At 36.4% G+C, this 16,601-nt stretch overlaps 1 long non-coding RNA gene across 2 annotated transcripts in view; it reads left to right on the plus strand.

The window, feature by feature from the left end:
- The window catches only part of LOC144306012 (uncharacterized), a 255,819-nt gene that overhangs the window by 37,553 nt on the left and 201,665 nt on the right, over window positions 1-16,601 (plus strand). The window lies entirely within an intron of this gene.

Below are 16,601 nucleotides of genomic sequence, written 5' to 3' on the forward strand. Positions count from 1 at the left end.
CTGGTACGTTACTCTGACCACCAGTGTAGCTCCCATCTGTGACCATATGACATTACGATACCATTGACTATGTTGTAATTTCTCTCTCTCTCTGTGGCTCCTTTATTCCATTCCCGGAAGCCTGTGTCTCTCCTTCACCCATTTTGCCGAACCCTTAGCCCTTCCATTCTGGACACCACGTTTGTTCCCTGTATTTATGGGTCTGTTTCTTCTCTTTATGTTTGTTTTTTTATTTGTTATTGGGGTTTTTTGTTTTGTTTTCTTGGATACTACATATATGCGATACTACATACATATGTAGTATGGTCAGTCTATCTATCTATCTATCTATCTATCTATCTATCTATCTATCTACCTATCCATGGACCTTGGGTTGCTTCCATACCTGGGCTATTGCAAATAATGCTTCAATAAACATAGGACAGCATATATCTTAGCATTCTTATTTTCTTTGGGTAAATACCTGCTAGTGGAATTACTGGATCATTTGGGATTTCTGTGTTTAATTTTTTTGAGGAACCTCTATATTGCTTTCTATAGTAACTGCATTAGTTTGTTTCTACCAATAGTGCATGAAGGTTCCTTTTTCTATGCATTCTCACCCACATTTGTTATTGCTTGTCTTTTTGATACTTGCTATTCAAAAGCAAGTTGTGATGTGGTATCTCACTGTGGTTTTGATTTGCATTTCTCTGATGATTAATAATGGTGAGCATTTTTTATGTGTCTGGTTAGGTCTTCTTTGGGGAAAAAATGTCTATTCAGGTCTGTCCACTTTTAAATTTTTTAAAAATTTTATTTATTTATTCATGAGAAACACAGAGAGAGAGAGAGAGAGAGAGAGGCAGAGACACAGGCAGAGGGAGAAGCAGGCTCCATGCAGGGAGGCTGATGTGGGACTTGATCCCGAGGCTCCAGGATCACAGCCTGGGCTGCAGGCAGTGCTAAACCACTGCACCACTGGGGCTGCCCAGGTCTGTCCACTTTTAATTGAATTATTTGTTTTTGTTTTTGCTTGGTGTTGGGTTGTGTAGGTTCTTTATGCATTTTTGATTGAATGGCCCTCATTCCTAATACTTGCCTATATCTCTTGCTCCTACTATATAACTTTTAGTGTCCTTCCATAATTACTCTGGGGTTGGCCAAATGGTTTGTCTTGGTCAATGGCTTTGCAAGTATGAAGTGGGCAGAGTTTGAAATGCACTTGTATTTTGGGACCAGTTTTCTCCCCGTAATACTAACATGAGAACATATTCCATCTGTCCTGCTCGAGATGAGAAACTCCTGGCTCAGTCAACTTTGTTAACCTCAACTCACCACCACCAACCAACTGCCAGACATGAGGGTGAACTCAGCTAAGATCAGAACCACCTGGCTAGTCCAGGCTAAATTGCTGATCCAAAGATGTGTGACCCAAATAAATCTATTGTGGTAATCCACTGACTCATAGGAGAGTTTGCTATTACAGCATTATTGTGACAATAGATTCTGATTCAGAGGGGCGTAATGACTATTTGTTGATTAGAAAGGTCACAACAAAATCCTTGCTCCGTTGTTAGGAGATTTATGTCTTTAGGCCGCGTTGAGGGCAGCATGAAACATTTCTCTTGGCAATCAACTTCCCATTGCTCAAATGGCATTCTCTCCAGTCTACTCACAGCCTACAAAGTACATAGATTTCAAGGGGAAGAAAATGCCCCTGATAAAATACTAGAACATTCTAGTTTTTGGAAATATTTCCATACTTGTCCCTCATAGATATTAACACACTGACATTCATATTAACTTATAAATCTCTTATAAGTTTAGTTAGCATTAAAATGTCTCCACATATATGTTGGCAATTGAATTCAAATAAAATATAAAATAAAACAAAATAAAATAAAATATCTCACGATTCTGATCATATTAGGATGATGGCAAGTTGTACTTTGTAGGAGTAAAGGAGAGAAGAGACCCCTGAAATCTAAGTGGCATACTAGTATTGTATGGGGCTTCCTGGCAAAGCGAAATCTAATTTTTCTCTGTCTGTTGCTATAATTGTTCCACAATTCTTTAACCTCCAACAGTAAACATTAAACCAAGAGTGCAAATTAAAGGAGTGCCACAATTTAAAGGTAGAATGCACTATTTACGAACTCATTAAACATCATTAAGTTTCTATTCAAACACTGTTTCTGGGGGGAAAAGGACCTTGTCAGTCTAGATGGGTCCATCAGGCTGTCAGAGACTGATGTTATCATCTACTGGAATTACAAAAGTAATGATAAAAACTCCCATTTAGTGAATGTCTAAACTGTTTCAATATTGTGATATTGTTCTCTTTACACAATGACCTCATAATAACCCTGTAAGGTAAGTGTTATTTCCTCCATTTTAGAGAAATGCAGAACAGATACAGTAGCTGAGGTTTACAGAGGTAAGGAAATGTTTCCAGATCACAGGTTGGCCCAACACCGAGTCAGGGCTCACACCCACCCTGTTGTGAGACTGGACAGCCCATTTTCACACGCCCAGATCATTCTGCTTCCCAGGGCACCACCCTATCCGGAGCAGACATGCTGGTTTCCACTTATCTTGGAAGTTACATTTACCTTGTTAAATCAACAGATCGGCATTTTCATTTTTAAACAAACTTTAATGTCTAATTACCCCAGTTTTCTCCTCAGAGTCTCTTTCATTTGACACACATTGAGACTTTTATATTTGCCTTTCCTACACATTGGATAATCTTAAACACTCCAAAAAACTATAAATTCTCACCTAGCAATCTGTAGTCACTTTGAGATGAGGACTTAAAGGACAATGAATTTTCTTCATTTGATGCTTAACATACGGTACCTGCTGATTCTCTTAGTATAATATGATAATTACAAGTGCACATGATTTAATTGTAATGTTTACCAGGCGGTTCGTAGGCTCATGATTGTAAAGAACAAGCAATAAGATCGCCATGTGGCTAATAAGCCGTGCTTTCCATCAAAGCAGGCCCTGCCCTTCCCTCATTGGATTCCTTCCTCTCTTTCCTTGACCCTCCAGCTCCCCTGCCTGGGTCAGCCTTTTGGCCAAATGAATCCTCAAGCTTTGTGTTGCCTTCTTCTCCATCAAGCCTTCTACACAGTGAGCTGTCCTTGGAAAGACTTTAATAAGCAAACCACATTAAAATATGAATTTACAACAGCTTAAAATCTTACTGCCTCCAGATTATGCATGTTTTCATAGGAGCAGTGATAAACTTAAAAAATGAAACTGGCAGAAGAAATCTTAGCATTAACGTAATGCTTATGAGGTAAAACACCTTTAGAAGTGAACTGCTTCGCAGTGCCCCTCAGCTCACATTGCTTTGGTCCTGTGTCTCTCCATGATGGAGCATTGTTCTTTACCATTAGCAGTAAGTCATGCGGAGGCTGCAAAAAAGTCATGATTTCCTCAAAACCATGAGAGACCGAAGTTGAAAGTCAAAACTTCAGGTTGCATTCTAAGTGCCTTTGTATAATTTTATTTTCTGCAACAACATTTTGGTCTGATTCGAGAAAGCTCAATGCTTGTCTGCTTTAAGATATTTAAAGGAAAATTAGAGTAATTACAATTCATTATAATGACAATAGTGCCAATTTAAGTGAACAAGAAATACTGTGTCTACATGTACTCAGTGCATCATCTTCACATCTGAAAAGACATTAGGCAGAAAGTAGATAGTTATCTGTTGAAGGGAGAGATGAAGGAACATGTGTGTACATGCACGCATATACTGCACATACACTCACAAGCCACACACACAGACACAATCCTATACATTCATTGCACCATGTACAGAGACAGGTGCACACACAACGCACACGCACAATCATTTCCTGAGATTTGGGGAAAAAAACACTATTCTATATCATGTTTCCCACTGAAAAATCCCAAAAAGCAGAAAAATAATGCCAATTTCTTTTTCGTCTTTATAAAATTTTAAATCTGATCAATTGGCAGGTTGATGGATTACTTTCTATAGGGAACTTTAACTGAATCACCTAAATGTTTGTAGTAGGCATTATTTAACAATCCTAAATCTTGAGGAAATTGTGGTGGCTCAAATGCCTCTGTGAAAAATTAGGTTTGGAACAAATCTGATCCCATTAGTTTTCTCTTTACTGAAGGATAAGGGCTAGCAACTCTGTAACCTTTTATAGGATTCTCAGCTCAACCAAATAACTAACCTGTCCCATAATTCTGGATTTAGAAGTATTTCTGGAATTAAGATATTGGGGAAGGGGTGTGGAAGAAGGGAGTTAGGTAGAGCTGAAATGCCCTGTTCTTCAAACCTACATAGAGATATTTTCACTCCACTTCAGGATTAAAAATTTGTTTTTTTTAAGATTTTTTTTTTTTAACTCATGAGAGACAGAGATAGAGGCAGAGTCATAGGCTCCCCTCAAGGTGCCCAATGCGGAACTCGATTCCAGGACCCTGAGATCATGACTTGAGCCAAAGGCAGATGCTCAACCACTGAGCCACCCCGATGCCCCAGGATTAGAAATTTGAAGCAGCATCAGCCATTAAACCCTTTAGCTTGGATTATTACATTCATCAGATGAGTCTTGAGAACAGACATACTATGGGAGACCATAGAATTTTATGAATTAGTTCTCATTTACGTAATTCCTTACAGCAAGTGCTTGACAAGAGCACCATCCTGGATAACGTGAAAGTGACATTCTTTTTTTCTTTATTTATTTAATAAATGTTTATGGAGCATGTACTATATACAAAACACTATTCTAGGTTTCATGGAGAGAATAACAAACTATATTTAAAAATTCCACTGAAAGACCTTGAATTTACATTTAATTGACAGGAAATAAACAAAGATAAGAAAACAAAGATAAATAAAAAATAAACAAGACCGCATCTTTCTTGCACACACCCCCCCTCACTCCCCAATGATAAGGAGCATATAGAGCAGGGAGCTAGCGAGTTTTGGGTACCACCTTTGAAACATGTTCAGTTCTCTTGCATTATACCAGAGACACAGGTGGACTTCAAAGGAGTGTGGCGTGTGTGTTGGTGTTGTGGGGGTGGTAGTTTGGGGGACTGGAGGAAAGCTGAGGCGGATTAAGTTCCGCTTCTTCCTTTCCTTCCAGAGGCTGGTTTGAAAGGTCCCAGCAATTGTGCCTCTCTGATAAGGTTGCTTCAAAGGGGAAGTATGGCTCTTCGGCAGGCAGTGAATCCTGCCTGTCCTGTTTGTAGGCACAATGAAAACCAAATAAAAGTCAACTGGATTTCAATGAAGGCTGCCAAGAAAGCTGTGCTCCGAGCTGCTCATGGTACCGTCCTCTTTTGTTGGGTCTATTTTTGTTGTAAAGGTATAGTTGTACCTGGGAAGAGCTTGCAGACTCCCCACAGAGAGATAGAATCAATCCCTGTTTTCTCTCCCTTCCAGCAGAGCCTACGTACTTGCAGAGCAGGTAAGCTTTCATATGACATTATCATGTCTGCTCAGTCACCTCTAGTTTGAGTCTTTAATATTCTAGAGAATGCTTCATAAACCTACCTTGAGGCTGATAAAGAAGGTGACCTAGGGAAGCGAGCTTGGAGAGAAGATAGTCATCAAAAGTTGGAACCCAACTAGTTAGGTTAGCAGAAACCCTGTGCTTTCTTAGAAATGCATGAAGCTTCCTGGGACTTCAACCATATTCAGTATCAGTCCATAAATTCAAAGCTTAATGTAAAAGTATGAAGCGAATGAAGTTTGTTCTGAATTGCTTTGTTTGATCCCATGACTCAAGAGAATCACTCCTCACTTCAACCTATGTTTGAAAGTAGAGAAAGGCAAAACATTCTGCAAAATCAAAGGCAAAAAATAAATAAATAAAAAAATAAAATAAAATAAAATAAAATAAGATAAAAATAAAGGGCCTGCTTTTCCTGTGACTCACAGGAAGGAACTCATTGCAGAGTCAACCAGAGTTGACAATTCTCTGGATAATTACCTTAGAACAAGGCTTCCCATGGTAGTTTCATTACATAGAAAAGGTTGTCTAATGATGTCAGCTAATGGAGGTTAAGTGTAACTACTTAAAGAAGTCGTTGATTCTCATGTATTGTCACTGCCATTATATGCTTCCAGAATACCTTTTAATGTATCACATTAAAGATTAAAGGAGAAAAAAAATCAAATGATTATATAAGAGAGAAAAATTAGCTGATAAAATACAAAACCTAAATTAGGCAAAGAAGAAAGCATTCTTATTCTACTAAGATACCACAAATACCTCATTCAGTTTTCAAAAATCGGAAGCATTCCTGCCAAAGTCAGGAAAAGTCAGGGATATTTGATAACTTCACCTAATCCAGCACTATGCTGGAAATCCTATACCATGCAATACAACAAGAAAAGCAAACAGCATAAAGAAGGAAATAAACTGAATTATTATTTTTAATAATATGGAGATTCTAGTCTCCATAAAACATCCAAGATGATTTATACAATATTTGAATTCAGATAATCCTGTAAGATCGTTATATCAATTTCAAAAACTTATACTATCTACCATACACTGAAAGCAACCAATTAGAGATTATAATATGAAAACCGTGGCAGCCATTTGTAGTAGCACTAAAACTACAAGCTATCTAGGAAGTTATCAAACAAAAGGTGTGCAAAACCTGTATAAGAAAAATTATAAAATTTTTATTGAAGGTAATTATCATAACCAAAGTAGCTATAAACTGTATTTATAAACATAAAGGCCCATAAAGTCAGTGAAATTAAAAAAAATCTCAATTATGATCCTGGCATTATTGTGTCTCAAATTCACATGGAAGAATAAGAATTAGGAATTGCCAAGATGATTTTGCAGAAGAAAAGAAGATGGAATTCAGCCCTGAGTCAAGCCCCATGTCAGGCTCAGAGCTCAGCAAGGATCTGTTGAAGTTTCTCTTTCCTGGCCCTCTGCTTCTTCCTGTGCTTGCTCCTCGCCCACACTCTTTCTTTCTCTCTTCCTACCTCCCCAATCCCATCAAATAATATTTGAAAGAAGAGTTTACAATGTAGAATAATTGGGAGAGAATGATTTAAAACTTGTCCTTAAAACTTGTCCTCTAACCATGTAAAGAGAAAAAATAAAATAAAATTATATCCCTACCTCATCCCAAACACAAAATCAATTTCATATACTTTAGAGATATAAATGTAAAGAGAAAAATGTAATTTTTTCTTTAGAAAATATGAGTTGTATATTCATAGTATTAGTAAAAAAAAAAAAAAAAAAAAACACATTGCTGGGAAAGACCTAAGTAACACGTAATAAAGGGAAAATAAGACATATTTAACCATGTGAAAATGAAAAATACAACCTTTTTTTTTAAAAGATTTTATTTATTTTAGAGTGACAGAGAGAGCATGAGTTGGGGGAAGGCCTGAGGGAAAGGGGACAGGGAGACTCTGTGCTGAGTGCAGGGCTCTAGGTGCTGCGGGGGATCACTGGGTACCCAGCCCAGGACCCTCCCCCCTTCAGATCATGACCTGAGCTGAGGTCAGATGCTTAATGGGCAGAGCCACCCAGCCACCCCTGAAAAATACAACCTCTTGATTACAGTATAAACAGTCTTAAAAAAACAAGTTCCAATTCTTTTAAAAGGTCCTTATTTTGCATATTACTAACAAATGTAAATATCTCAAATATATAAAGAGCTCATTTGAAATGAACAAGAAAAATATAAACCACCATATAGTAAAAAACATCAAAAGTTTTGCACTGGCAGATTTTAGGTCAGGAGAGCTGAAAGGTCAGTATATTTATTAAGAACTGTGCTCTGTATATTGGTCCTTACTTTGCCCAGTTTTGATATGCACAGACTTTAGTTTTAAGAGTTAGACAACACCAGTCCCCCCCTCCCCAAACCAGTTTAAATTTCAGCGCACAGTTGACGTTGAGTGGTTGCATAAAATACAAACTCTGTTGCTAGCCTCTCAGCTCACAAATTGCTATGCAAATAACGTGCTTATCATGATCGGTGACTGGCGAGGTCTCTTCTTTCAATCTGTGAGTAGTTGGTCATTGCTCATCTGTTATTTAGTTCCCACAGAGACAGCAGTGCACGAAATTGCATTGCTTCTTTGTCTCCTAGAAATAGCACCATGTAACATTTTATAAGAAATGAATACTCCAAAGAAGGAACTGGCCAACAAAGAAGAAAGTGCCGCAAAGAAATGAAAAGTAATTACACTGGAAGTGAAATTTGAATCAAATGTAAATGAGTTGGTGGAAAAACTCACTGACCCTGAGAACAAGGCAGAAGTTGCTGCTGTGGCTTGGAAAGGCCTCTGTGATGCTGGTGAGGGCGAACTTCCCCAAGTAAATGAGGGAACCGCCTCAAGAACAGATGGAAATGATGCCTGCCAAAAAACAAAGAAACAAACAAACCAACAAAAAAATAAATAAATAAACACACAAAAACCTTTTCAATAACAGGACACTCAAGAATATTTATATATTTATAACTTTTGTAATGAAGACGCAAAAGGTAAAATGCTGAAGTTTTACTGACATTTAAGTGTTAAACTAAAATGTTGAACTAGGAAAGGAGTTCCTAAGCCATAGGAAAAATGCTCTCTCTCTTTTTTTTTTTTTTTTAAAGATTTTATTTATTTATTCATGAGAGATACAGAGACACAGGCAGAGGGAGAAGCAGGCTCTCAGCAGGGACTCGATTCCAGGACCCTGGGATCACACCTTGAGCCAAAGGCAGAGCTAAACTGCTGAGCCACCCAGGCTTCCTGGGAAAATGTTTTCTTTATATCATGATTTACAGCAGCAAGAAGATGAACACTATTTAAACTACTCTTTTAAAAATTATAATTTATTTTTGTAATTCCTGTATAATTAACGTAGGGTGTTGTATTAGTTGTACTAGTTTCCAGGGGTACAATATAGTGACTCAGCAGTTCGATACGTTACTCAGTGCTCATCAAAAGTGTGTCCTTAATGTCTTTTATTTATTTACTTTCCCATCTTCCGCCCCACCTGTCTCCCCTCTGGCAACCACCAGCGCGTTGTCTATAGGTAAGAGTTCATTTTTCTGTTTATCTCTGGTTTTTTTTTTTTTTCTTTCTTTCTTTCTTTCTTTCTTTCTTTCTTTCTTTTACAAAACAGATAAAATACTTTCTCAATATTGCTAATGTTTTAAATTACATTAGTGTTCTTAGTAAATATTGGCACTACTATTTTTTTCATTTCCCTATATATTTGTAACCAACAGGGAGTTTTTAATGTTCTGACAAAAGTTGACACAAATTGGACCAGTTATAATTTTTCCTGTTGATTTTATCACTTTGCATGATTTTGGCATACATAATTATCTTTATAGTCTTGCACTACTGTGGGAAGTGAGGACTGCCTGCACTCACTGTTAAGCAGTGCATATCCAGGACCATGAGATCTCATTTCAGCTCCATCAGACCAGCAATACCTAAAAATTTCAGATATACTTTTGTGTGTTCAGCTTTGACTCTATGGCCTTCTATACCCTCTACAAGGCCAAATTCCTTTGGGTAAGGGCATGGAGAGGTCAGTTCAAATAACAGCCAGCCAAGATTGCTTCCATATTAAGTCAAGTCACCAATGCATCAGAAAAGGAAGTCCATAATTTTTCCTAGTCTAGGGATTTATCAGTGAAGTAATGACTACTGGCTCAGTTTAGTAATGACTAAAACAAATGAAATAATATTGAAACTGTCAAACTTTGTGATTTTTCTTTTTTTTTTTTTTTTTTTGCTAATCTGATCTGACTTTAGACAGTAGGATAAACTATGGATTAAATATTTGTGTAAAGCCTCAAAATTGTTTTCAACCTTTGGCCTCTACCCAAGTTTTTACCTAGTCCCTTTCTCTGAGTGGTGTATACACCCCAGGGCAATCTCAAATGTTGCCCATTTCTATGACCAAATGAGATGTATAGATCTAATTTATTTTATTATCAAGTCATTACTATAAAGGAAATAATTTGGTATTCTAGTTGATTCTCAGAGCCAGGCAGAGAATATTCTTAGCGATGATTCTAAAGTGTGTTGGTTCTCTTCTAAACATAGGTAAACTGTTTTTCCAATATTTTGTAGTTCTATTCTTCAAGTTGAGTGATTTCAATTGAACTCCCTTCAAATTTATGACTGTATTTAGTCATGTTCATTTTGCTAATGAGCCCATCCAATGCATTTTTTATTTCAAGTGTTATATTTTTCAATTACAAAATTGCTTTTTTTTTCTTTTATGTAGCTTCAGTTTTTCTGCCGAGAGCTTCTAATTTCCATTTATTTCAAGAGTATTTACTTGTATTTCATGGAGCATAGTTATAATAGATGATTTGACATCTTTGATAATTCCAACATCTGGGTCACTTCAGGTGAGTATCTATTGACTGTCTTTTCCTTTGAGAATGATCAGTTTTTCTAGTTCTTTATCAAGTAATTCTGACTGTATCTTGGACATTTGAATATCATGTTTTGAGACTCTGGGTCTTGCTACAATCCTCTGGAGAATGCTGCTGGTTTGCTTGCTTGTTTAGCAACAGTAAACCTTATTAGAGTCAGACTGCAAGTTCTCTTTCACTTTCTGTGAATGATGGCTCCAAATGTCAGTTTGCTGTTCAGTCTTTTGCTGTGTTGCTTTGGGTCTTCACCATGCGTGTACCACTCAAAGATTAGTCTGTTTTATATAGCGGTTTACTTGGCTGTGCTGTTTTTGTTTTAAGATTTTATTGATTTATTTGAGATAGAGAGGGAGTAAGAGCAAGAGGGAGAAAGAATCTGAAGCAGAATCTGTACCGAGCACAGAGCCCAAGGTGGGGCTGCATTCCTCCACCCTGAAATAATGACCCAAGTCAAAACCAAGAGTCTGGTGCTCCATGGACTGAGTTACTCAGGTGCCCCTGCTATGCTGTTTTGGGTCTGTTCTACAAAGGTGGTTCTCAAGGTAGAGCTCAGAATTTGTATCAGCTTATACACAGAATAGGGGTATCTGTTTCTCTGCTTCTTTTTTCTTGGTTCCCCCCCTCCAACTCTCTTTTTGAAAGATTTACTTATTTATTTGAGAGAGAGCAAGCCAGAGAGAGAGCACAAACAGGTGAAGCAGCAGAAGGAGAGGGGGAAGCAAGTCCCTTGCTCAGCAGGGAGCCGGAGATGGGGTTTAATCCCAGGACCCCAGGATCATGACCTGAGGGAAAGGCAGACACTTTAACCCACTGAGCCACCCAGATGCCCCTCCCCCACACTCTCTGACTCCCTTTTCTTAGTTCCTCCAACTGGAAGTTTTCTCTTGGAATTACCGCTACTGTGCAGTTCCATGACCAGGACAACTCTTAGAGCAGAGTCAAGAGACAAGATAGAAAAAAATTAAAAGTGGAGATGCCCTCTATATTCTTCAACTCAACAAAGGCCCTTTTCTTATTTATCTGCAGAAAAAGGGGACTTTCTCGGAGTTTTAGTTGCTGATGCCTGCTTTGTGGCTCCCTCCCCCTTGTGGGAAGCTGGGAAATAAAAGAAGAGGAAAATAGGCAAAAACAATCAAAACCAAAGAACTCACCCAATGTTGCACTGTGGTCGTTCTTTATCTTTGACTTCCAATTTACTGGCGAGTGTTTACTTTTCAGAATCCATAGGTGGTTGCTTTTGGTATTCTACTCACAGTGTTTAGTCATAATCAGCGGCAGAGATGGGCTATAGTGGGTTTACTCTATTTTGATCTGCTACTGTTATTAAAATTATATACAGAACCAGATAATTGCTTTCCATTATATCATATTAACAGTGGTGGTGTTAAATTGACCTCCTTGTTCTCTTCTCTTTATAATTGATTCTATTTTTAGGAACAGATAGTTTCCTCCTTTTAAGTCAACTTATATCATTTGTCCTACCTTTTCATTTTATTTTACTCTCCAACAGTGAAGTATCATTTTTCCTGCCTTTTTATTTTATGTTATTACCCATTGGTGAAAGTTTAGGAGTTAAAAAATTTTAAGTACTGCCAATAAAGCATAAATTAATAAACTATTGAGACCTGTTGAGTAATATCTAGTAACAGTGAAGTCACACATGCTTGCTTCTCTCTCTGCCTATGTCTCTGCCTCTGTGTCTCTCATGAATAAATAAATAAAATCTTTAAAAAAATCTACTCACTGATAATATACACCAAAGTGATTTGCTTAAATGTGCCCAAGATGTAAGCAAGTATGTTTATAAAGGGAAAAATTAAAAAATAAAAAAAACCCTCTGTGTCCAAAAACAGGAATAAAGTGTAGTATGTTTAATCAAAGGAATACTAAGTAGCAATTAATATTTTAAAAAACCTAAATATATGTTTATCAATGTGAATAAATATCAAAAACTCTAAGGTTAAAAAATCTGTTTGCAAAAATTATGCATGTAATAACATTTACATAGCATTTAAAATCAGAAAGCATTATACAATCCATGGATAAGAAGAATACATTCCAACCTTTAGAATAGCACTTTTCTCAGGATTAAATATAAGGGTTTGGCTGGAATATGAGTGGGGATATGGCTCAATCTAATGTTTTATTCCTTACAAAAATGTCAACATTAAAATGCCAAACAGTGTTACCAGATAACAAATCTGCATGGTGGGTACATATGCATTTGTAATATTTTTTTATGTATCTTTCAATATATTTGAAATATTTCATAATGTATTTTATTATAATTGTTTTGTCCATCTATAGTTCTTTTTGCCTATTGATTAGTTTGACTTAAAGTACATTTCTCACAACAATACCACACATGCATTATAAAAACTTTGGATAGAAATACATAAGTGAAAGTAAATTTTTTTTTTAAGATTTTATTTATTTACTCATAAGAGACACAGAGAGAGAGAGAGAGGCAGGCAGAGACATAGGCAGAGGGAGAAGCAGGCTCCATGCAGGGAGCCTGATGTGGGACTTGATCCCGGGACTGTGGGATCACGCCCTGAGCCGAAGGCAGGCGCTAAACTGCTGAGCCACCCAGGGATACCTTTTTTTTGTTTTTTTTTTAGATTAACAAAATCATAAACCTTTAGTTAGCTGGACTAAGGAAAAAGAGAGGAGACTCAAATTATTAAAATCAGAAATGAAAGTGTAGTCATTATTACCAATTCTGCAGAAATAAAAAAGATTATAAGGGAATACTATGAGCAACTATAACCCAACCAGTTGGATAGCCTAGATGAAATAAATAAAACTGTAAAAACAAAAAACTTACCAAGACTAAATCACAAAGAAATAGAAAATCTGAATATACCTGTCCAATGTATGTTGTGTGTTTTCTATACCACCACACAATTAACTCAATTCTAACACTGCTTACCTGAAGATAGCATCAAATCTCACAAGTTAAGGGCTCAATCCCACAAGACTGCTCCCCCATCCCTACTTCAGAAGCCCTTTACAAGTCTAGTTTGTCCCCTATGCTTCTGATTAATAGAGAATCAGTCAGAGGTTCCAACTTCTTTCTCCCTGGGTTTGATTAATTGGCTTGAGTGGCTCACAGAACTTGAGAAAATAGTTTACTTATTATTTACCAACTTATTATAAAAGGATATTATTGATAAAGGATACAGATGAAAAACCAGATGGAAGAGATGCATAGAGCAAAGTTGTATGGGAAAGCGTGTGGAGCTTCCATTCTCTGAGCATACCACTATCCCTGAATCTCAATGTTTTCATCAATCTGGAAGCCTTCAGAACCCTGTCCTTTTTTTTTTTTTTTTTTTTTTTTTTAGGGGCTTCACTACATAGGCATGGTTGAGTCAGTCATTGGCCACTGGTGATTGAACACAATCTCCACCCCCTCTCCCTTCTTCAGGGGCTGGGAAGGGGTTTGAACTGTTCAGTTTCTACTCTTTAATCACATGGTTTCCCTGGCAACCAGCATCCCCCCTTTGGTTACTTAGAGGTTTTCCAAAAGTCACCTCAGTAACATAACAAGACATTTTTTATTGCTTTCATCACTTAGGAAATTCAAAGGGTTTTAGGAGCTCTATGCTGGTTATGGGGACAAAGACAAAGTATATATTTCTTATGATAAATTATAGTACCATAACCTATAACTAGTAAGAGATTGAATCAGTAATCAAAAAAAATTACCCAAAAGAGGAAAGCCCTGGACTAGATGACTTCACTGGTAAATGTTACCAAATATTTAAAAAAAAAAAAAAGAATTGATATTTATCCTTCTTAAACTTTTACAAAACTTTTAGAAGGCAACAGGGTGTAATTCAGTCTATGAGACTAGCATTATCCTGAATGTCAAAGGAAAGAGGCACTACAAGATAACTGCAAATATCCCATATGAATATTCATGTAAAAATCCTCAAAAATTGCTAGCAAACAGAGAATTCAGAAGCATATTAAAAGGCCCATACACCATGATCAGATGGAATTTTTCTGGAATGCAAGAGTGGATTAACATATAAAAACTAATCATTGATATTCACCATATCAGAACAAGGGAGAATAAAACACATGATCATCTCAGTTGATGCACAAAAAGCATTTGACAAAATTTGACACCCTTTCATGTTAATAACACTGGACAACCAGGAGGAGAAGGATACTACTTCAATGTAGTAAAAGCCATATATTAAAAAATATACAGCAAACATCATACTCAATGGTGAAACACTGAAAACTTTTCCTTTAAGATCAAGAACAAGATGATGGTTTCCATTTCCAACACTTCTATTCAATATAGTATCAGGAGTTCTAGCCAGAGCAATTAGGCAAGAAAAAGAAATAAAAGTCATCAAAGTTTGAAAGGAAGAAGTAAAATTACCTCTGTTTGTAAGTGGTATGGTCTTACATGGAGAAAACCCTAAAGATTCCCCCTCAAACACATACACACAGACACACAAAGTCTGTGAGAACTAATAAATGAATTCAGCAAAAGACCCAACAAGATCAACATGCAAAAATGTTATGTTTCTTTTTATTTTTTTAAGATTTTATTTATTTATTTATTCATGAGCGACACAGAGAGAGAGAGAGAGAGAGGCAGAGACACAGGCAGAAGGAGAAACAGGCTCCATGCAGGGACCCTGATGTGGGACTTGATCTTGGGACTCCACGATCACGCTCTGGGCCGAAGGCAGGAGCTAAACCGCTGAGCCACCCAGGGATCCCCAAGTTATGTTTCTATACACAAACAATAATCTAAAAAGGATACTACAAAAGCAATTCCATTTATAATAACATCAAAAAAGGATACATGCTTAGGAACTAAATTAACCAAGGAGATAAAATTATGACTTGTACAATGAAAATAATGACACTGATGAAAGGAATTGAAGAAACAAATAAGTGGAAAGATAGTCTATCTTCATAGATGGAAAAAATTAATGTTGCTAAAAACTTCAATACTATCCAAAACAATCTACAGATTCAATGTAATTTCTATTAAATCCCAATGATGTTTTACAGAAAGGGAAAACCCATCTAAAATTCAAGTAGAATCTCAAAGAATCTGAATAGCCAAAATAATATTGAAAAAGAATAAATGTGGAGTATTTCTATTTCCGGATTTCAAAATTTACTACAAAGCTACAGTAATAAAAACAAGGCGGTATTGGTATAAATATGGATATGTAGACCAATGGAAAAGAATAGAGAACAAAGAAATAAACTCTTGCATATGTGGTCAAATGGTTTTTGACGAGGGTTTCAAGACCTTGAAATGTGAAAAGGACAGTCTTTTCATCAAATTATGCTGAGAAAAACTATCCACATGCTAAAGAATGTTGTGGATGCTTACCTAACACCATATGTAAAAATTAACTCAAAATGGAACAAGGGCCTAAATATGAAACCTATGACAACAAAACTCTTAGAAGGAAACATAAGATAAAATGTTATGACTGTGAATTTTGTCATGATTTCTTGGATATGACACCAAAAGCACAGATAACAAGTGAAAAAAAATAGTTAAATTGGACTTTATCAAAATTTAAAAAAATTTTGCACCAAAAAACACTATCAAAGTAAAAAAGCAACCTACAGAATGGGAGAAGACATATATAAATCCTGTAGCTGATATTTAATATGCAAAATATTTAGAGAGCTCCTAAAATACAACAACAAAAGTAACCTGATTCATAAATCATAAGGAATGGAATAGACATTTCTCTAAAGAAAATATTCGAATGGCTGATAAACACATATAAAGATGCTCAGCATCATTAATCATTAGAGAAATTCGAATCAAAACTATAGTGAGATACCATGTCACACCCACAAAACAGAAAACAAGTGTTGGCAAGGATGTTGAGAAATTGAAATTCCTGTGATGGGAATGTGAAATGGTACATCTGTTATAGGAAACAGCATGATAATTCCTCCAAAAATTAGAATTATCATATGATCCAGAAATTTCACTTCTGGGTATATAACACAAGGAATTTAAACAGGGTCTCCAAGGAATAGTCCTGTGTTCATAGCAGCATCATTCACAATAGCTAAAACATAAAAGCAACCCAAGTGTTTATCAACAGAAAAAGAGATAAGCAAAATGTGTATATATGTATAGTGGAATATTATTATTCAGCCTTATAAAGGAAGAAAATAGT

The sequence above is a fragment of the Canis aureus genome, chromosome 3, assembly GCF_053574225.1.
Source record: "Canis aureus isolate CA01 chromosome 3, VMU_Caureus_v.1.0, whole genome shotgun sequence".
NCBI lineage: Eukaryota > Metazoa > Chordata > Mammalia > Carnivora > Canidae > Canis > Canis aureus.